This window comes from Camelus bactrianus, chromosome 5 (genome assembly GCF_048773025.1).
Source record: "Camelus bactrianus isolate YW-2024 breed Bactrian camel chromosome 5, ASM4877302v1, whole genome shotgun sequence".
NCBI classification, from domain to species: domain Eukaryota; kingdom Metazoa; phylum Chordata; class Mammalia; order Artiodactyla; family Camelidae; genus Camelus; species Camelus bactrianus.
This window is the reverse complement of record NC_133543.1, coordinates 48,574,697-48,597,990: the sequence shown is the minus strand read 5'-3', so window position 1 is coordinate 48,597,990 and position 23,294 is coordinate 48,574,697. Positions and strand designations below refer to the sequence as shown.

The following is a 23,294-nucleotide window of genomic DNA, read 5'->3' as shown; positions in this document are numbered from 1 at the left end:
TTATCCTCAGAATCCTCAAACATAGATACTGCTATCCCTGTTTTACAGTTCTGGCGCTGTGACAGATTCTTCCTCTGTAATTCAGGGGAAAAAAGTCTCTCTCAGCCTGAATGGACCATCGTTAAGGACATACTATATCAGATTACCCTTAGTAGTTCCAGGGAATCTGTATCATGGAATGTGAGAATCATGGAAATTCGACAGAGAAAGCAGAACATCTGCTCTCCCAGTGGGACATCTCCACATAAGTTTCCCTCTCTGTGAAGTGAGGGGTGTGTGCATTTCTTAAGCAGCCACTTAGTCTGCCATTTATTAGATACTCTTCTAGGAACTTTCCTTAAATTGTCTTTGAATTGTCACTCAACTCTCCAGAGAAAGATTTTTCAGATAACAAGATGAGGCTCAAACTGTATGATTTTGTCCAAGGTCACAGAAAAATTGTCAGAACCTGGATTCCACGGCAGCCTTTCCCACGTTAAGATGCCTTCCATAACCAAGAGACGGTGTCTATAAGAAAAGTCACCTGCTCCGCGTCTGACTAGCAGATGAAACAGTGTTCTGTTACAGAGATGGCTAGGTGATGAGGAACAAGGCGAACGGAGTGGAGTGAGCAGTTCTTACAGACGTGCAAACTACCAAAGAGAAGCGTAAGTGAGGAGCGGTGGAGTGTCGCAGTTAAGAATGTGGATTTGAAGTCACACCAGCCTAGCTTTAAGGTGTGACTTTATTTACTACCTACTAGATCTTTAGTCTCTCTCAAGTTACACAGGCTGAGGATAATAACCTTCCTCAGGTGGTTGTTAAGAATTAAATGAGAGAACATACATAAAACCTATAAGAAATCTGACTCACTTAGGCTCTTAAAAATGAGTAGCTCTACTTATTTATTATAAGCCAAACAAGGGCAACTAGTAATTGCAACTGAGAACCTTCACAGAAGAAAAGAGACAGTGCAGATGAAGCTGAGATGCAGAGGACCAGTAAGTTCCCCCAGAAGCACAGCTGTACAGGAGTCAGGATTCCCACTGTCACCCTCCCTCGCTCCAGCAGACATTAAGCTGCTCTCTTTACATGCATAAATCTCATTTCACCCATCTCCAACAGACTTTTGCCCTACGCCCTCTACTGGAATTCTCTCCCCATGCTCCTCTCCCTTATCCCAGCTTCCTGGCTCACAAGCTTCCCTCTCTAGGCTTATTATTTCTTTCATCGGTTTATTGTCACCTCCTGAGAGGCCATGTCCATGTCCAGCCATCATGCCAGTCTGTACCGTATCACCCTTTTAAAACTATTTAGCATTTAGTAGTCTCTGATGTTTTTCTTGTTCACATAGCCAATATCGCTCATCCAGGAAAGCTGGAGCTCAAGCTGAATTGCTCCCTGAAGGAACTGGTGCCCACTGCAGGTTACACGAGTTTGGGTCCTGCACTGAGGATAGAGAGGGGAGGGACACAACGTGAACTGAAGAATTTCTGTGACTCTGAGGTCTAAATACCACCAGCCTCCCAGGAAGGAAGCAGTCACAAGTTCAGTGCACTTTGACCTTAGGCCAGCCAGTATGGTGAACTGGGTCCCAAAAGGAAATTGCTTTCTTCCCAGAAGTCAAGAACCTAGAGCAATTCTGGAAGGGTTTTATGTATGGACAGGTGAGCTAGGTTAAACTTTGTACAGAAAGGTAATGGAATCACTATGGAAACCAAAAGACCAGTTAAAGACTGGCAGGACTCATGAATAGCCTTATAACAGGATCATATAACAGTGCTAGTGCTGATAAAGTAGCAAATGCTTTTATGTTTTGCTTTTTGTTAGAAGCTTGGCAACAGGGCAAGGAAATTCCCACATTCATACTCTGCTGGTGGAAGCGTAGTGCAACCTTTCTGAAGGGCAACTTGGCAGTATGGATTAACATTCTGTCCTCTGATCAGGTAATCCCATTTAGAGAAATTTATCACAGGAGACATTCAGAAATTTTCTTAAGCTTTTTGCTTTTACAATTTTTTAAAGTGAAAAACTTTTTAGTTTTTCTGGTTATTGTCCAAACAATCAACATAAGTGAAGTAGTCAAATATATTCGTTTACCTAATAGCGGAGTACTATATAGTCATCAAAAACAGTTTTCAAAGATGTTTTTACTATTTTTTTTTAACTTTTTTCAAAGATTTTTAACTTAAAATTCTCACAAAGTAATAAGTGAAAATACAGGAAATATAACTCCGTATAAGATTAATTTGTAAACTATAAATAGACATATAGACAGATACGCACACACAACTGAATGAAACTAACCAGATTTCTAACAGTAGTTATATCTGAGTGATGAAGTATCAGAGCATTTTTATTTCTTTGCCATTTTTCAAGTTAACTGCAGTGAACACACTAAAAAATTAAGGATTTTCCCTTTTTTTAAGAGAATTGCTTTCTCAAACTTGCTTTTTTACTGACTATTTAAAGCTGTTTTGCTGAGCAAAGATAAGCAGAAAAAAACTAAACAAAAGCTGACATTCTTTCAACTCTTAACACCTCCCCCTTACTACTAGTGGTTTATACAAGATGTAATCTGATTCATTTCAATTGTCAGGAAAAGATGCAAGAAGTAGAAGACAGAGAAAGAGTCTGTGGGAAAATGGAAATAGGAAGGTGGTGCTAGCAGTAGCCAGGGGCGAGAAGTCTCGTCAAAACGAGTGAGGAGCCCGGCCCTGCAACCAGAGACAAAAACGAGAGCAACACCAGTTCTATGCGCTTCCCTTGATTCTAGTCACAGACCTTTAATGATAATCCTACCAAATATAACTAAGAAGCCAGAGGAAATAACTGAAGTCACAGAGGGCCACAATGTGTGGTTGTGTAGTGTGTGTCCTAGATGGGGTGACCTGGCTGAGGGGGAGCAGAAGCCGCACTCTGGGTCTCACACCCTCAACTCTGCCCCCTTGGAGGAGGAGGATCCCTTACTAATTTGAACAAAATTTGGATGGAAGGTGAGGAACTAGAGACAGGGAAGAAAAATGTCTGCCTAGAGGGCTGAGGGTAAGGGAGCAATAGAGTGATGGCTGCAGGGGGATCTAAAAGGTTTTAGTTTTTCAAGACAGGAGCTACTTGAGCATCTTGGAATACTGATAGGAAAAAGCCAGTAGTTATTGAAGGTATAAGACAGAATGGGGTCCAGGGGGTGGTTTAGAAAAATTAGAGTTCAATGAATATATATATGTTCATGTATAATTGAAAAATTGTGCTCTACACTGGAATTTGACACAACACTGTAAAATGATTATAAATCAATAAAAAATGTAGAAAAAAATTAGAGTTCAGAGAGTTTTGTAAAGGGAGTAAAGGAACAAAATAACTGCAGAAGGAGGTATTACACATAAAGGGGGCCTCAGGAGCCCTTATGCTAATTGGCTCCAATGATTTTATAATCATTAAAATGGCCGTTGACCTAAAGGCAGTACCACTCCTTCATATGCATGGAATTTGGGGGCCTTAGTGTCCCTTGGGCTGTGAAGTATTTTTCACTTACTTCCAGGTTCCTGGTTGTGGTTGCTGGAAGTCGCCTGCCAGATTAGAGGGGGTTACTGTAACATCATAAATCATAGTTATGAGCAAAAAAGTGTTACCCACCTTTTAATACTCTTCTTAAGAACCAGATGTTTTCTAGAGAAATGCTTGACTCTACAGTCTGCCTTACAGTGCACATAAATGAGTCTGGCACACTGCCCATAAAAGCAACTTGATCCCATAAATGAGGAAGGCTGAGTAACGAGCAGGTTCTAAATGACTTCCTTCCGAGTGGTATAACCTTAGAATCTATGGCAATCTTTAAACCAGGCTGTTTTCAAATAGTGTGTATGTTATTTTTATATTTCTTCAAACAAATTCTTTTGGCAATGTAAAATAAACTCTGTTTTTAAAAAAAAAAAAAGTGTATTTTAGGAAGGTAATTACTATTTCAGTTTCCGCCAAAAGCAGGCTAGTTTTATTTTTAATGGGTAAATGATGTAAGAACCTGAAAAAAACAAAAAAACAAAACCACTTGAAACACTAAGAATAGGGCTGTGAAGTATTAGGTAGTATCCTCACTTATAATGGGCAGTAAGTCCTGTTTCACAGGTAGAGTAAACTTTCTGAAAAACACACTAAGCTTAAGAACTATTGGAGGGGGAGAATGTGCTAAAAATGCTAGGCAGTTACATAAATGCTCTTTTCAAACAGTTTAAATACGTGAAGTTGCTCTAGTCACTGAATGAAAACTCCAACATACACTTTCTTGAAAAATTAATGTGAAAAATTGGCTAGAAACTTAAGTCACACATTGCAGAGGCTAGTTTGAGGGGGATACAGGGGTTGGGGAAAGACCCAGATACTGAGAACACCCAAGAGCAAAGTTAAAATGATGGAACACATACCACACAAAGAGGCCAGGGGAAGACACAGAACCAGGGAGATGTGTGTGATCCTGATGGCACTTCTCTGTGCTAACCACTAACTCTGCTGTCTCTTAGGAACTGCGGTATCTGTATGTGTTAGGTTACTGCTGTTTGCACAGATTTCCTAAAAATGTAAATATTTTAGTTCCAATAAAGTTGTTTTTTTCCACAAAAAGAAAAAAAAAACTTTTTTTTTAGACTTTTTCATTTGGACATCATTTCAGACTTAAAGAAGTTTTGTAAATAAGAAAAGCACCCACATGCCACTTACCCAGATACTGCTAATACTTTAACTGATTTGCTTTATCATTTATGTCTTCTGTGTATATACAGATTTTTGTATATAAATGTATACACAGATATACACACCTATACATACCATGTTTTCTCTGAACATTTTGAGAGTAAGTTGCATACATCGTACATGCCTCTGTACTCCTCAGTACTTCATTGTGTATTTCCTGAGACTAGGGATATTCTCCGATACAATCACATTTCAGTCATGAACTTGAATACGTTCAGCATCGATCCTATACTTCTAATCTGCACTCTTTACTGCCAATTGATCCAATAATGTCCTTTATAGCATCTTTTTCCTCCAGTTGGGTTCCATTCTGGGATTGGGCATTACACTGACTTGTTATGTCTCTTTAGTCCTGTTTAACCTAGAGCGTTTCCACAGCCTTCCTCTCTTCTTTATACAACAGCCATTTTTGAAGAATACAGTCCTCTGTCCCCCTTTGTTTTTTCTAGTAGGATGTTCCTTTGTTTTGGGTTTGTCTGGTATTTCCTTAAAACTCAACCTGAATTGAGCATTTCTGACCATAATACTATGTAAGTGATGTGGTGTCCTCATGGTATCACATCTAGAAGCACATATGTCCATCTGCCCTCACTGGTGACATTAATCTTAATTACACAAGTCAAATTTTCATATTATATAGTTATTTTTTCCCTTGCCCCTATTAACCAATCTGTAAGGAAACACTTAGAGCATACAAATATTCTGCTCCTTTAAAAATTTTCCCTAGATTAGCATGATTCTTGCCTGATTTAATTTTCACCATGATGATTATAAATGATCATATTCTTATGTCAGCACTTTCTCCACATGTTCAAACCAGTCAGCCCTTAGCATTTAACTATTAGCAAGAGCCCCTCTTTTGATTATTATTTCTTTACTTTTTACATATCTAATTCATCTATTTAATATCATGTGTTCATGAATTCCTATTTTTTCCAATGGTTCATAATTCATTAATGCCTATATTTTGGTGCTCAGATGGTTTCAGATTTGGCCAGCAGGAGCAACTTCAAGTTGGCTCCTTTGGCGTCCCTTTTTTTTTTTTTTTTTTAAAGCACTTTCCTACTTTTTAGCATAACAAAATATCCCAGGTTCAACTTCTAATGACCCTGCCCCAGCCCTGGAATCAGCCAGTTCTCCAGGGAGCCTTGGCATTGGGACAGTGGCATTGGAGATCAATATCTTAGTGCTAAGTGTGCTCACTGCCACTAGGGTGAATTGCTTCTAAACGCTTTCAACAAACAGAAGACATACGCACATATGTGCACTCACATACATATATATGTGTATGTGTGTGTGTGCTCACACGTATACATACATACAGAGCTATAAATACACACATACTGAAATTTGTTTTAGGAATCACAAAATTACACCGGTTCACTCAATTCAATTCAATTTATCGCCGTAAGTTTCTTATGTTCCTGCAGTTTTCATCTGTATGCCCCTTTCACAGTGAGACCCTGAATCCCAGCAATGTCAACATATTTGTTCATTTCATCAATCCTATAATCCATCTAAAATAGTTTCAAAATTGCTTCACCACTCATAACAAAAAAAAAAAAAAAAACCCTACCAAAAAGAACTCAGGATTTGTCTCCCCACTTCTCCCAGCACCACCAATTTTGATTGATTTTTAATGTTGATAAATTAAACATATTTTAAAATGTTACCATAAGCATTTCCCAATGATATGAGGTATTTTAAAAATCAAACTAAATAATTTATTGCTGACAGGAGGGTGCGCTCTGCTCCTTAGACCAGCTTTGCAATTTCCTTCCAAATAGGCATCTACTTGCAAAATAAGTACCATCCACTCCCACACCAACCAGTGTCATATTAATGATGCAGTGGCAGGAAGAAGAGTAGGAGACTCTGGAGCTTAAGCAAAACATCATGTGCTGATTGAGAGTTGAGATTTTTTTTTTAAGTATGTAGTAGATATATATCATCATAAATGGATTTTTTTGTTCGCCTTTACGTATTTTCAGACCTTCTGCTGTGATAGTTTACATGGTGGTTATAAACGTCTCTAAAAATACAGTTAAGAAAATTTTCTTCTTAGATTATTCAAAATACTAATTTCTGGTTTATAACAACTAATAGCATTTTCCCCTCAACCTGCTTTTTCAAACTGCTGCCTTTTTCGTTGAGTAAATCCTGCTGGTCTTTACTTGAAAAAGTCAGATTTATTTCCTTTCGTCTTTATTTTTGTATTTATGTTTTATATCTATTTTCTGGAGTCCTACGGCCTCATAAAATGATTTTGAATAGCAGAGATGATGGGGAGGTCAGCTATGTTAATTTCAAAGCGCCCCAGTCTTCAGTATGAGGTTGCCTAGCAACCCCCTCAGGCCTCCTTTGTGGATGCGAGGAGAGGAAGCAATTCTCCTATACACTCTCAAGCCGAGATGGTTTTATAAAGTGAAAAACCTTTTGCAGAGGGTCCAGCACAACCCGTTTCTTCTTTTTTGCCCACTTTGTGCACTTCATATATGATGAGAGAAATATTCCACCCTTTGATGCCTTAGATTGATAGAGATATAAAACGGAGCTACACACGCTACAGTCAAACAGTGGAAGTGACCTGTATCCCTATGTTAAATTGAAACACATTAATTAAATCTCTCGTCGTCCCTTTTTTTCTCACATGAAAGCACGCTCTCCCCTCAAGTTCTAAAAGCCAGTTATGTTAAATGAAACTGCAACTGCCTGCTGAGCATCAGTTACCATAGCGACGTGAGGCGGGAGTGTTTTTATCCTTAGGCACAGGATGGCTGAAGTGTGTTCAGCCAGGGACTCAAGCAGCACGCTGACTAGAAATCAGGCATCTGGGAAGAAACAGCTCTATTCCCTTTTCTCTGTACTAACTTGAAAAAATAACTACCCCCTCTGCTATTCCTCCAAAGTTATTAGCTTTTTAAAAGTGAACTTCAGGGGGTGGCAGAAGTGCCCTACCTTCGGGCACACAGGAGAAGGGAGAACAATGACACATGGCAGCAAAGCCCACGTGAGCAGCTGAGCCACGCAGAGAAGAGTGCTGTAGGAGATACGCTGCCCTTTCAGATAATCGAAAATACACAGCAAAAGTAACAGCTAGAAATCCATGTATTTCCACATTGTAAAAACACTGACGTCCAAAGTTTTGAACCATTTATGATCCCCTGACCTTATTTTCTAGGCAGTCGATGCTATTCAGGAGAACATTCTGATCCAGATCAATACCAGTTTGTGGAGAGACTTCATAATTTATAGTCAAATCAGGTATAAGGCTACAATGAAACACTACTCAGCCATAAAAAATTTTGAATAAAATAATGCCATTTGCAGCAATATGGATGGACCTGAAGATTGTCATTCTAAGTGAAGTGGGCCAGAAAGAGAAAGAAAAATGCCATATAACATCATTTATATGAGGAATCTAAAAAAGAACAATAATAAAGACACAAATGAACCACTTATTATTTATAACTAAGATGATTGATTTCTTGAATATGTATAAGCACATTTGACTGTCCTTTAGATTGGATTACCACATTCTGTTGATTCTTATTTTGTAGTTGGCTTTATTCCTTTGATAACTATGTAAGTTTAAAAAGCTAAAGCTCTCATCTCTTCTTAGAAACAATAAGTAGTACATATATGTAAACTAAAAAGTGCAGTGTTACTGTATATATGTATTTACATGCAATATAATGTGTATGTGCAGTCGAACCGTAATAATTCTACCTAATAAAACTGAAAAAGGAGGGAAAAAATAAAAAAAAAAAGTTTATACATGACCCTCCAAAGGAGCAGTCTGAGTTCCACAGAAAGGCTTATTAATACAGGTGATAGGATCAGATTAACTATCAGAAAGGAAAACAAAAAATACTGCAAAAAGTAAGAGATAGGTTGTCAATTTGTCAGTATTAACAAGAGATGGGCTTATTTTCTCAAATAAAGACAGTATGTGGGAAAGAAAAATCAGGTGTAAGGCAAAATGCTTTGAGTCATCCTCACTTGCCTCCAATCATGGCTGATGTAGAGAGGCAGGATAGCACAGTGGGCTTTGGCGTCAGACAACCTGGCTTAGCATCCTCTGCCACTTATCAGCAGTGTGATTTGGGGAAAGATCCTTATGTTCTTGGCGTCTCGATTTCCTAACACTTAAAATGGGAGAAAACATAAGACTGTCGACAGTGTGAAGTAAGAGAATGTCGGCAAAGGACCCGGCATTAATACGGGTTCAAATGCTGAGCGCTGTTGTTATGAATGTGGCTTATCAATCACCCATTGCTTACTGAACACCTGGCCATGCTCGGCATTGTGCTTGATGTGTGAGGGATACTGAGTTTCCAGCAAAAAGAGGGCAGCCAAGTTTGAGGGTGCCTACTACTGGTCATCCACCTTTGGGGCACTTCAATTTGGTACATCATTCCCACCAAGATTCTTTCCATATAGACGTACTCTTCGTGGGTCTGTCTCGAGCGCCAAATCATGAGGGAAAAGTCTCACTGCTATTTTACAGCTAAATTTTTCGTTTCTACTCAAATTGACGTTACCAGCACCCTCAGTCACCATATTCCTCAGACTAGACAGTGCCTTCCACAGGCAAGGTTAAAATAGTATGTGACCACCAAAGAATGCACTTCCAAAAGAGCTGCCAAACTGTTTTCAGCAATGAAACAACATGGAAAGTATATGAACTCCCAAAGTGCCTAGCTTGGGCTCTCTTTTTCTGGCAACAGTGTATCTTCTGGTGTTTACTAACACATCTTTGACATAATTCCTAGAAAGCATAACTTCCTAAAATTCAGATCATGTAGTCTAACCCCTTTATTTTAAACATAAGTAACAGAACTCAGGGACATTGACTAATTTATCCAATTCATATGGCTATATACATATACATATATGATACTACATGTATATAGACATGCACACATATACACACACATATATAAAGAGAATGAGTAAGTTCTATAGGCTTTTTTCCTATTTATCTCAAAGTCGATCCCAAGCTCCTCATTATTAATACTGATTACAGTTTGCAAGTAACAGAAACCAACATAAGATGGCCTGAGTTCTGTGCAAATTTCCACAGATCATGGAGGCTTACTAAGGTCGGCCCTGAAGCTAAAAGACAGGAAGCAGCTGGAACTGGGGACTGGAATGCGGGCAGGACTGTACCTCTCTGCTGCTTTGCGCATGTCTGTATTCATCTATCCACCCATTTACTAATTCAGGTCATTCAACAAATACTCCCTAAAGACTGATTCCGTGCCTGCACCGCACCCTCACTGAGCAGACGTGTCCTTCAGCTCACATTTCACTCTTCCCGTGTTACAGGTTTGGCCACATGCAGAGACATGCACAGCCCCTCAGCCCCGACCTACCTGACTCTGCTGAGGAGGGAGGCCACCCAGTGAAACAGGTCACCCGGGTCTACCTCTGTGGATCAGAAAGTTGCTGGGCAGACAACCCCAAAGGCTCTACTACAAGCATGTCATCTGATCTTTTGCACCTCTCCCTTCCCAGGACTTAATGCAGTATTTAAAAAAAAAAAAAAAAAAAAAAAAAAATCCTCAGGCACTAGCATAGCTGACCAAAGGCATTAAAAAGCACAAAGTTCAGTTAAAAAAATAGACAAAAATCATTCAAGTTCCATTAATAAAATTATTTTCAATGTGGTGAATTCTTCAAAATCCTAATTCCTCCACCTGTTTTCTTTCTACTAGATGTCTGAAAAACCCAAACCAGGACATATCAAGGGCTGCCCTACTTCAGTGTTAACTAGATTTGTGGAGCCTGCAATGCTGAGAGTCTCAACAACTTGATAGCTGCCTAGGACAGAACTTTTCCAAATCAGGGAGGAAGCCACCATAAAGACCCGTGCTTCTCCAAATCGATTAGTAAGCTGTGTCAAAGAGCATGTTGATATATGGCAAGACCTTTGATCTTTATATTCCTTCCTCTGTGCAAGATGGCTCTTATATTTACGCATTATGTTATTACCATGTGAAAGGAAACCATTAATCATTATCCCAGCTTGTGTGAAAGGCAGGTTGATACTGGGAGGGGAATAAATCAGGCTGGACCCATTTAGCTCTGATGTATTCCTTGTTATGCTCCCCCATTAAGTGTCCGGGACTCCCTCTTTCCTGCCGCTACCAGCCCCAACCCCACCCCCACCCCCCTCCTTCCTTTTCTCTCGCTCACATATGTCCTGGGGCATCGTGAGGTGAGAATAAGTTAGAAACCAAGCAAAATTTAAGGCAATCAATAAGCATCATTTCTTCAGAGAGGACCCGTACAAGATGTCTGCTGATGGAGTGAAATCTTCAGAAGCAGCAGCCAAGAACAGCTAACTGAGCCCCCAGGGGCAAGAGATGCTCATTTGGATAAAAGTGAAGGCTTCTCAGTGACATCTCTGCTCCTGTGAGAAGAACCACATCTCACAGCACACACTTGGGCAAGAATATCATTGCAAGGTTGCTTGAGGTCCCATCTGCATAGCTATAACCACCCCTCCTGCCCCTTTGCCCTCACCTGTCTGTTCACATATACACGTTGCTTTCCTCTCTCCTTGTCTGTCCCCATCATATAACCCCTTCCTTGCCTGGAGTGAAGCCCTGCTCTCTTCTGTTTCTGTTCAAGATATTTTCTCAATGCCCTAAATTATCTTATCCTGGCTTCTACCCAAAGTATTTTGTCCTTTCCTATAACTAATCTAAAAAAGAAAATCTCTTCAATATTCAGATTTTTTATAATAAACCTTGATGGCACATTAGACCCAAAATCTAATCAACAACAAGAACAACAACAACAAAAAATGTCTATTTTTGCTCAAATGCAGGAGGAGTTTAAACTCCCAACTCTTTGAGTGAAGCAAGGAAAGAAGAAAAACAGAATAGTTGGTTCTGAATTAAGATTTTAACAGGAATGAAATATCTACAATTCAAAAGATATTACTAAAGAAGCAGAGAAGTGAAAAGTGTGCTTTAAAGAGTTCCTGTCTCATGCTGGCCTTCTTATATCAATCATTTCTCTCCTGCTTTCATGTAGATAGTTGGGCGCTGCCTGTCCTGGACTTCCATCTGTCATCAGGAGAACACAACCATCTGGTGTCAGAACAGATCATCAATCCTTCCACATATCCAAGTTATTTTTTAATTTAAAAAAATTTAAGTGAGAAGCTGTTGTTAAATTCCTCTGGTGGTTCTGTCCAATTCCTGTTAGGGATCTATAACAACTATGTGAGTGGTGCTGTGATGTCAGGGCAGAAACACTGCCCTAGAAGTCTGTATTAGTTTCTCATTGCTGCGATAACAAATCACCACAAACTCAGTGGCTTGAAACAGCACAAATTAATTTCCTTACACTTCTGGACATCAGAAGTCCAAAAGGGCAAAAGGGGTCTTATGGGGCTAAAATCAAGGTGGCGGCAGAGCTGAGTTCCTTGTGGAGGCTCTAGGGGAGGGAGAATTTGTTCCTTGACTTCTCTAGCTTCTAGAAGCTGCCTGCATTCTTTGGCCCATGGTCACATGACTGACCTCTGCTTCCATCATCACATCTCCTCTGACTTTCCTATCTCTTTCTTGTGATTATATTGGGCCCTGCTGGAAATGCAATATAATCTCTGCATCTCAAGATCTTTAAATTGATCATATAAGCAAAGTCCATCCTGCCATGTAAGTTTATATATTCATAGCTTCCAGGAATTAGGATATTGATATCTTAGCAGGATTGGGGGAATTCTGTCTGCCACTTGGTCTGACATAACTAGAGGCTTACTTCCTGGAAATCCGAAAGCCTGATTTCCAATCCATGATTAGGAGCTTCAGTCACAAGAATGCATGGGGATTGTTGGTGTTTGGGTTTGACCTTTGGCTTGCTTGACTGTGTCCAAGTCCTGGCCCTGGTCCATAAGGGTGTTACAATGAAAAGCACTGGCTTTCAGTTAGACTAATCTGGGTTCTTATCTCTGCCACTTAGGAATTCTGAGAACTTGGGCAAGTCCTTCAGCTCCTCTGAGCTTCAGTTTTCACTTCTCCTCCATAGGATGTTTTGGGAGAAACAGACTCAGACTTGCTTACAGGAGTGCTCTTGGGACTAACAAACACTGAGGGGAACGAGGGAAGCAGAACTGGCTTCAGCTGATCCCACTGGGACTCTGCAGCTGGGATGACCTTTCAGCACTGTCTCCCTGGAGGGCAAACAAGCTAGGCCTTGGTACCCCCTGCCACAGCTGGGACTAGGGTGAGGCAAGGGAGGCACACACCTCAAGGACAAAATTTAGGAGCAAACAAAAACCTCAATAACCAAGATGAATAATATTTTATTGCACTATTTTAAAAAATCTAAATTAATACAAAATCCACAATGAACAAAATATTGAACATTCTGAATAAAGACAGTATCAGTAAGAGAGCTGCATGGAGTCTTACTGGAGCCTCTGGCAAAAGGAGGAATTGGTCATTACTGATACTGTCTTTATTTAAATTGGGGTATTTTGAGCAATCCAGATTCCTGACATTTTTGATTTTTAAAAATAGTGCAGTAAAATATTTCTCTTGCAGCAGGAAATAGCTCAGTGGTAGAGCACATGTCTAGCATGCACGAGGTCCTGGGTTCAATCCCTACTACCTCCATAAAAATTTTAAAAAATATTTTTTAATCTCGATTTCTGAATTTTTTGACAACCCTAAATCTAGCACCAAAGACTATTCCTCACTTGCTTCCCCCTCCTCCTGGCCCTGTGTTGTGTGTGGGCTGCCCTCCCCTCCCCCCAGGAGGAGAGATGATCTTAGGCCAAGGATCATTCCTGGAGAGAGGCTTAGCTGTGAGCCATCCACAGCCAACACTCCTGGCATCTAGGGGAAGGAATACCTTGATCCTGAATCAGGGGATGGGACCTTCCACAGCATCCACTGGCAGGATGACAATGCTTACCTACAAGGAGACTTTGTCACATAGTTTTTCCCTCATTGGGATGGAAGGATAGTCATGCAACACTTGTGTGGCTACTAAAGCTAACTGTTTCAGGTACCTGTGAATGAGGTCACAAACCTTGACCTGAACTCTTCCTTCCATCTTCCTGACAGCCAAACATCTGAGTGAAGGGTCTGAGTTATTTACTTGGACCTGAAGCTGCCATTAATATTACTGTCAACATACTGCTTTGATCTATGGTTTCTTAGCTTTGGTTAGAATTGCTGAGCAAATGTGCCAAACTGAAACTTGTCTATCCTGTGACCTGACTAGACCCTTACCCCCAGACAGCCTTCTTATGCTGGTGATCACAACCAAGTGGTGGGTAGGCATAACTCTTTCATTGATACAAGGGGGAAAAAATACATATATATATATATAAAGTACAAGCCTTACCAAATGTGGGTTCATGAATGCCTTTGGTGACTCTACCGTATATACAACATGTTCTAGAGACTTGTTAACCTAGCATGAAGAAAAAAATATAGATTCTTTGTCTTTATCCAAAGAGTAGTGATTCCCAAAAGGGAAGGGGTTTATAACCCCTGGGGTTGTGTCAGAATCTCCTGGGAAAGGTGTGTAACTCTGCAGTCCCTTCTCAACTTCCCACTGGAGAAAGGTTCTAGCGCTTAACCTGGTCTCCTGTAAAAGGTTTCATACGACTGCTGGGAGTCACTGTCACTGATGGGGGAATAACACTTACATCAGGTACACTGAAACATAAATGGCCAGAACCACTGTTACAAATTATCTACAGTGCACATGAAACAAAAGTGGCAAACCACTGAACAACTGACATGCATAGTGGCCTTTTTGTCACACGAAAAATTTAACTGCAGCTTTTTCATGAGCCAAATTTCAATAAGGTCTATTGAATAGTATTTAAAGAGTGCATCAGGTAAAGGGGGTGGGAAGGGATAAATTTGGGAGTTTGAGATTTACAAATGTTAGGCACAATATATAAAAACAGATTTTAAAGAAGTTTCTGCTGTATAGCACAGGGAACTATGTTCAATGTCTTATAATAACTTTTAATGAAAAAGAAGATGAAAATGAATATATGTATGTATATGCATGACTGGGACATTGTGCTGTACACCAGAAACTGACATATTGTAACTGATAGTACTTTAGTTAAAAAATAAACAATGCTAAGACTGTTTGCTTATACAGTTCATCCAAGCAACTAAAAAGTCAAGAATAGTACATACATGGAATCCTCACACACTGTTGGTGAAGACGTAAATTAGTACAGCCACTATGGAGGACAGTATGGAGTTTCCTCAAAAAATTAAAAACAGAACTACCACATGATCTGACAATTCCACTTTTGGATATTGTTCTAAAGAAAACAAAAACATTAATTAGAAAAGCTATAGGCACCCCTATGTTTAATGTAGCATTATTTACAAAAGCTAAGATATGGAAGCAACCTAAGGGACCATCAATAGGTGAATGGATAAAGAAGATGTGTGAGATACACACACACACACACACACACACACACACACACACACAGAATGGAATATTACTCAGCCATAAATAAGAATGAAATCTTGCCATTTCTGACAACACAGATGGACCTAGAGGGTATTATGCTAAGTGAAATAAGTCAGAGCAATACAAATACTATATGAGGAATCTAAAAAACAAAACAGACATAAAATAGAAATAGGCTCAAAGATACAGAGAACAAACTGGTGGCTGCCAGAGGGGAGGGGTTGGGGGAGGAAAGATATAGGCAATGGAGATCAAGAGGTATGAATTTCTAGTCATAAAATAAATGTCACAGGGATGTAACGTACAGGATAGGAAATATAGTCAATAATACTGTAATAACTTTGTATGGTAACTAGATGTATTGTGGTGATCATTTTGCAGTGTATAAAAATACCTAATCACTTTGACGTACCCCTGAAACTAATATTGTAAGTCAATTATATTTCAATTAAAAAAAAAGAATAGTACATGAAAAAAAAGAGTGCATCATTTGTAGAAGCAGTCTTTTTTCAGTCATACTGGAGATTTTTAATTTTTATATATTAGCTGAAAGATAAAGATGGTACTTTATTATATTTTCATAAGCCTTCACCAAATTGGAAAATGAACATTGTTCACAGTCCACTTTGCTTCTTGCCTTGACACTAGTTCTCTAGCTTTTTTTTATTCTCTTCCTTCTTTAAATAATTTCACATCTTACTAATGCCAACCTCACAATGACTGTGATGAAAACAGCAACAGAATTTGTGACACTGTGTGCTCGTCAGATAATGCACCTCTGCAATGAATCAGTTTCTTTTTCTGATTTTGCAGATCATTTAGCAAAGTGTACATCCTAAAATGGATCGTGTAAATGCTTTTTCATCTGTAAGCTTATTATATTTCCTTTGGACATTTTTCTTTGTGGCTTTAACATCTTCTGGGGTAGGGTAGTAATGTTTTCTATTTACTTTGAAAAATTCTGCCTGATTGCCTTGTAAATCCAGCAGTCACTCCTCTTTCCTTGTGATAACCATTTCTTTCAGGATCTGAAAGAACTTTGGGTTTTTCGATTAATGTTTTGCTGTAATTCTACAGTATCTTCATTGTTACTCAGTGCGTGAATCTCTGAGGTTTCAACCTCAGTGTCCAAACCATGATGACCTTCAGTCACGACCACTGACAAAATCTCCAGCTTTTCCACTGATCTTTGGAACATTATTCACTGTCTTTACTATGCTGTTGTCAGACAACTGTGCATCTAGATGATCTGCTGGAGGCTACACCTCAGCATCACATCCTTGCAGTGCCAAAGATTTATCTTCCTCTCATTCATTAGAGAGGAAGAGACAGAAAATATAAAATGAACTAATTGAAGAGTCTGCATGACAGTTATCTTTTTGAGTATTTTTCCCTCCATACCCTTCTAATTTAAACCAGGATAGTGTGTATATAGCTAAATGCTCACACACATTTCACATTTTTTCTTGAAACATCTTCTATATATTAAGGGGGAGAAAATATCAGTATTTTCAGAAATATGGGAGGAACTCTGAGATCTAGAATATTAAAGGGATGTTTCAGAAAAGCTAATCTTGGAAGTATTAAACTGAGATAAATTACAAAAAAATTTGGATTATTTGTTGACATTTAAGGTAGAAAATGTAAGGATGATGTTTTAAATTTAATGGACTGTAAGTTATTTTCATTATTATCATATTATGCTTTAATAGTGGCTTTCCACTTGGACATTCTTAAATCAAGTTTTTAAAATAACATTACATTTTTAATTGCCATTATAGTCTAATTTCTATGTGTATATCAGAAGAAAAAAATTTAGATATACATTTTTTGTGCACCACTATTGAAAAGTTTTTATACTGTCACAGAATGCATCAAGTACTCATTCTTTAATTTCTGCCACAAATGGTAAATTGATTTGGTTGATAGTTTTCTTCATTGAAAATTATCATCTATCAGTTTTGGTGATTTTGTCTGAATGTGGCTGCTCAGAAATATGCCTAAATGCTTTGAAGGAATGGGGTTCTTTTAGGGGAGGACTATCTATTACCTGTGAGCTTGTGGCTTGAGAGTGAAATGAAGATGTTAGATTTACACAAAAATATTCTCAGTATGATATCAGGGTTGACTATACCTTATTATTTAATAACATTAAAGAAATAAAGGTAGGAATTAGAAGATAATCTTCTAGCATTTTAAATTCCCTTCAGGAAAATAACCTGTGAACCCTTGAAAAAAAGATCTTCTATTAATATTGGTTCAAGACATTACTGGATTAGAAGAGTGATTGTAGGAGCCCAGCACATTGCAGCTGATGCCTTCTGGACCTCGTAAGCATCACTCTAGTGTTCCCTCCGACTGTGCTCACATATTGAGAACCACTCACGTAAGCATTCACTTGCCCTCACGCTGTTCTGGTGGTCCTTTGATCAAATGGGCAGTGCCTGACATGGTACAGAGCCCAGACCACCCAGCCCTTCCTCAACTCCTAACAGCTACACTTCTGCAGAGAGGGATGGTGGCTGATGCTTAAGGAAGCCCAAGCGGGGAGCCTGCGGAGCAATTCAGAAATGGTTTTACTGCTGAGCTTCTCTAACCAGCCCGGGTAGTCAATTGTATCTTCCTTCACAGCGACCAAGTGGGGCCAAGTCGTTATTACTATTACTTTCTTTTCATTCTTAAAAATGAGATAACAATGTTTACTAGTAAAGGCTGTTTTGAGGATTAAGGGAAGGGAGATTGTGCTGTATTATTTCCAGAGTACCTACTAGAAATAGAACACTGTATTTGGTGTATGAAAGGCTTCTGTTTGCAGGCTGACTTTAAGGTACTGTCAGCCATGCTAACAGTTCAACTTCAGGGGACGTCCAAGGAAAAGTTGGGGTCACTATAATTTTGATACAATTCTTCTGCTACCTGTGTGGACATAGTCTCATTCATGACACTTACTCTATATCTGTAGAGAAGTATTCTAATGAGAAAAATACCTGGAAGTTTTATTTCTGTCTCTTCAGATTAAGTAGTATTTGTAACTCCCAGTGCTAAATTTGGCTATTGCTGTAACTAGGAGCAAATAAAATTCAGATTTTGCTAGCCTCTGAGAACTTTGGCATTAGCAGAAGAGAGAAAAGAAAAAATTTACTTTGAACTCACTAGTAAAATGCAGGAACTGCACAATAAAATAGGTACTACTAAAATTCTAGCTGGTACTTTTAGCTGATCACCTGGTAGAATGAAATGAACTATGAACTCAAAATGGGATACATATAACTGTTGGTAGACAGAAAAATCCTAATAAAAATCATGACAGTTTTATTTAAAATAGTTTTGAACAGAAAGGATACCACTAAGCTTTAAGAATTTCCCTTGGGTATTTGGACACATACACCTGGAAGTAAAGTAACTTCTTTCTATAGTTGTCACAAAGCCCATGGATTTTTCCCCATAGTAGAGGATGTGGGTGCAGGTGCGGGAATAGCCAAGGAAGAGTGGTAGAACAGCAAAAAAAAAAAAAAAAAAAAAAAAAATCATGGCAGAAAGACATAACAACAGAAGACAGAGAAAAAAGATACCAGTAAAAAGGACACTGGGTTTAGATAAGTAAAGAAATTTCTTATTCATCTTCTTTTTTCTTTTTTCCTCCATCTATCTGCTACTCATGAAAATATGCAAAAAATATTTTGAGCCAAATAATTACATTTATTTTGGGATATACTTCCCCAAAGTTGTAGCCAAGGGTGATAATTATATTTAAGGCAAGGACATGTATCCTACGTTTTCTGCTTTGTGTCATTTGCTTTCATTTGCTTATTTATTCATTCATTTATAATTTCTAATTCACCTAGAAATTCAGTTATAATTTCAGTCTAGTGTTTCCAAACTACATTCTGAGCCTGATGTGTAAACAATGTCAAATGTGTTTGATTGTTTGGGAAGGAATATATTAACTATTCCTAGTAATTCATTCCTTGGGAAATGAGACTGACCAGGATAAAACAAAATTCCACTGGTATGCCCTTGTTGAGCCGGGTACCCACATGGACCTGAGTGTGCAGGTCCCACAGCCCTTGGTTGGCGAATGAGTGAGATGCACTATGAAATTCAGGCTGAAGGGCTCTTTGGGTTGTTTATACAGAGTAATCATCTATCACAAGACTGCTCTGCTCGAATGGAAAATTTTTGCCAAACAGATTCTCTTCCATTAAGACAAGACTAATGCACAATTTCTAACACCTTGCCAAAACATTAGTCATCATGTTTTCTCCAAGTACAAATCTAAGAAATTATCCACCTTATTTTTAGAAAAAATTTCCCTCTATTCCACTCAGCTTTTGAGAGTGCATTATCCTGATGTGGCTCCTCTTCCCAATAAAAAGTTAGGTGCCTATATTTTTTAATTGAAGTATCTCAGGTCAGCATAAGTTGCTTAGTCGATAAACAACAGGGCTTCATTCTACAGCATTTTTAGTTGCCTTGTGGGGGAACTCGAGGGCTGAGAGCTGAGCTAAACATACCCTTTAGTTCATAATGAACAGTCTGGTCAAGGCCCTTTGCATGTTTCATTCAAATGTTTTTTCAAATCATTCCTGATTATCCACCCCCTCTCCCACCGAACAATCCATTTTTCCCCTTCCCTACAGGCAGCCATTTTAATGAATTTGATATATGTTATTAAACATGTACCTATCTCTGAAAAATACATAAACTTGTTATATGTATCCATGTTTTAATTTAAGTGGCACTGTAACAATAGATCTCATTCTCTGCCATACTTCTTATTCACTCAAAGCTATATTTTTTAAGATGACGCTAGACTGTTTAAGATCATTGCTTCTAATCACTGCATGTTATTCTATAGTATGCATACAACACATTTTACTTATCCATTGCCCTAATAACAGATCTAGATTGACACCTGACTCCCAGCTCCTACACACTAGATAGTACAATCTTGTACTGGGTCTTGGGTATACATGTGCTAAATTTCTCCAAATACTGCAAACTGATCTCATCAGTTCTAAACAGCTACTAACCTTGGTTCCCACATCTCACTAGCATTTGGTGTTTTTGAAGGTTCTAATTTTTACCAATTTGATGAGTATAAAGGGATGTCTCATTCTGATTTGTGCTTCTCTGATTACTAGTGAGGATTGCCATTCTACCATATACTCATTAACCAGTTGGAGCTCTTGTCTGCAAATTGCCTTTTCACATCTTTTCCAAATATTTAAATTTGTTTTACTCCATAGCATATTCACTGATTTCTTTTTAATATAAAATGATAGTAGTGAATCGGGATGGTTGCCAATATACCCTTGGACTTAAAATATGGCATGGCAATTGGAAATCAGATTCTCTGGAGGAATTACCAGATAGTGAGAATTGTTAAATATAAGTTTGAATCATAATTTCACAATTTAATTGCTTGAAGCAAGTTACTTTCTGTGTGTCTCTGGCTGTGCATGCATGTGTGTGTATGTATATATGTAAAATGGGAGAAATAATACTTGTGGCTTATTGTGAAAGACTTACTGTTTTAAGATTATATAAAGTCTGCAGTACAGTACATGGACTAATTATAAGTGCTCCATAAAAATCACTTTCTTCCTATTCTGTCTGGCATATAAAACAACACAATAAATAGAAGCTCATTTATTGAATTTATTATTGAGAGTATTATTTTTTATTTTCTCACAAAATTTCTCATATAATTCATTATAAGTTCTCATTTTTGAGAATATTATTCATGTCATCATCGTCATTGTATGTTTGGGAAAATCCTTACCTAAAGATGAATACAGATCACCTGTCTTCTTAAGCTCTTTTCTAGTCCTATGTGTCCATAGAATTCACCCATATAAATTTGCCTGAACCTTAGTGGTGAGTTGTCAGATTTCTTACGTCCCCTCCCAGGTCAAATAAATATTTGATGTTTGCTATTTTTAAAAAATCTTGTTAAGATAATTTCTTTGGGTATTTTCTATACAGATTGTAAAATCACCAAATTAAGTCTAAAAATAAAATCCAGAAACTTTAACTGAGGCTGTATTTCTTCCTTCCTTCCTTCTTTCCTTCCCTCCTTCCTTCCAGTGCGGGGGGGGGGGGGGCATTGTTATTTTTGTAGCTCCTTTGTAACCTAACATCTTATATTAGTTATCTCTTGCTGTGTCATGATTTATCACAAACTTTTGGCTTAATAAAGCACACATCTATTATCTCACAGTTTTCTGTGAATCTGGAGTCTGGTGTGGCTTAGTTGGGTTTTTTCCTTAGGGTCTCACAAGACTGCAAGCAAGGTGTCAGCTGGGCTGTATTCTCCTCTGGAGGCTAAACTGGGGAAGAATTTGCTAAGTTCATTCAAGTTGTTGGCAGAATCCATTTCCTTGCAATTGTAGGACTGAAGGCCCTGGCTTCTTGTTGAGTGTCAGCCGGCAGCTGTTCTCAGCTCCAGGGGCCACCCCCAGTTCCTAGAGGCCACCTGCAGCTCCTTGCCATTCAGGCTTGCCCTTGGCTTATTTCACCAAGCCAGCAAGGGGAGTCTCTGTCTGCTGGCAAGTCAGAGCCTTATGTAAAGGTAACATAATCACGAGAGTGATACCTCATTGCTTTTGCATACTCATTGGCTAGAAGCAGGTCCCAGGTCCTGGCCACATGCAAGGGGAGGGAATTACATAAAAGTGTGAACCTGAGGGGACAGGAATCATGGGGGGAGGGGTCACCTTACACTGTCTGCCACTCAAATACCCTACATGTAACCAGACACACAAAGGCAAAGACGGGGAACTCGGCTGATGGTGTTATGCTCTGTCACACTTACTTAGAAATCTTAAAACTTTGTAAGTTAGGGGACTATTTAATTCTTTACATTGATTTTTACCTCATTCCTGAACATATTTTTTTAAATTCCACCTTTTTCAGCCCAATTTCTACATTTCACTCTGCAGATGTTTATTTGCCCTCTTTATAGTTACAAACACTATTTTAAATACTAGGGATACAACCGTGTAAAGAAATACCCAGTAAGCCTTCATTGTCACAGAGCTCACAGATAACAGGGAACCTGTTATAAATGACAAGCACAACATAATGTCACGAATGTTGGCAGACAGAAAGCCCAAGGTGGTAAGCAGGCATGTAGGAGGAATAGCCAGCCTATTCGGGGCGGGGGGGGGGGGGGGCAAGGAAAAGCTTCACACAGGAAGTGACCACATTTTAGTTAAAAACCTAGAACAGTAGTAAAACAGTGGAATGTAAAAGACTATACTGGAGACCAAACATTTTTTATGACCAAACAGCAAACAAAGTTGCCTGTATTTTCACCTATCTGCTTAGAATTAGAGCTTACACCTCAGTCCAAAAGTACATACTAAAGTTTTAGTGATGCTTTAATAAAAATAGTCTACGAACAAACTCATAATAAATTATGTTGTTGAATGAATACAAATTATTATTATTAGCTATCTAAACTTAGTCAAAACTCTTTACTTCTCTATGGCTCAGTTCTCTCATTTGTAAAATGAGTTGGAATTAGTCATTTCTAAGATATTTAACTGGTTCTAAATTCCATGATTCTGTGAGTCTGTAGGATTCAGAATGGCATTACATAAACAGGAAGGAAGGTGCTGGAGGACACTTTAGCTGAGCTCCAAACCTAGGTCGACCAGCAGTCCAGAAAGACCTCTACTAGCAAAAATCTTTGTGTGAATTATCAAAAGGTTCCCCTTCCTGGTGGAAGCATTATAGAAAGGTGTTCCTCCTTCAAGGCACAGAGCTTTTCAAGAGTAGTGTGGGATGGATTCAGGAGCTCAGATGTCCTTGTACAGAGCAGAAAAAGTACACAATTGAGTCCAGTGTTATTTCTGATCCTGTTAGGACCAGCTTCACAAGAAATCAGAAATGTGGTGGAAGAGGATTAGGCAGTGGTTTGCCCACTGTTACTACCCATCTCAGATATGTGTAGATTCCAGTATAGGAAGTAAGATGCTCCCGGATTTATTTTTAACATTATTTACCTGGGCACCCAATATTTTTCAAGGTAGAATTTGTGTTTGTATATTTTTAAAAATCTATTTCTATTTCATTTTTCCCCTTACCTA

General features: G+C 38.7%; 1 protein-coding gene across 4 annotated transcripts in view; it reads left to right on the top strand.

Annotated features, from left to right (window-relative positions):
- The window catches only part of TTC21B (tetratricopeptide repeat domain 21B), a 91,788-nt gene extending 70,553 nt beyond the window's left edge, over nucleotides 1-21,235 (top strand). The window contains exons 30-32 of one of the 4 annotated variants that reach the window (XR_012507008.1): nucleotides 427-647; nucleotides 10,057-10,619; nucleotides 11,773-21,235. The gene's annotated coding sequence lies outside the window, so the exon portion shown is untranslated. The other 3 variants (XR_012507010.1, XR_012507011.1, XR_012507009.1) reach the window with 3 other exon arrangements.
- The last annotated feature ends 2,059 nt before the right edge of the window (nucleotides 21,236-23,294 follow it).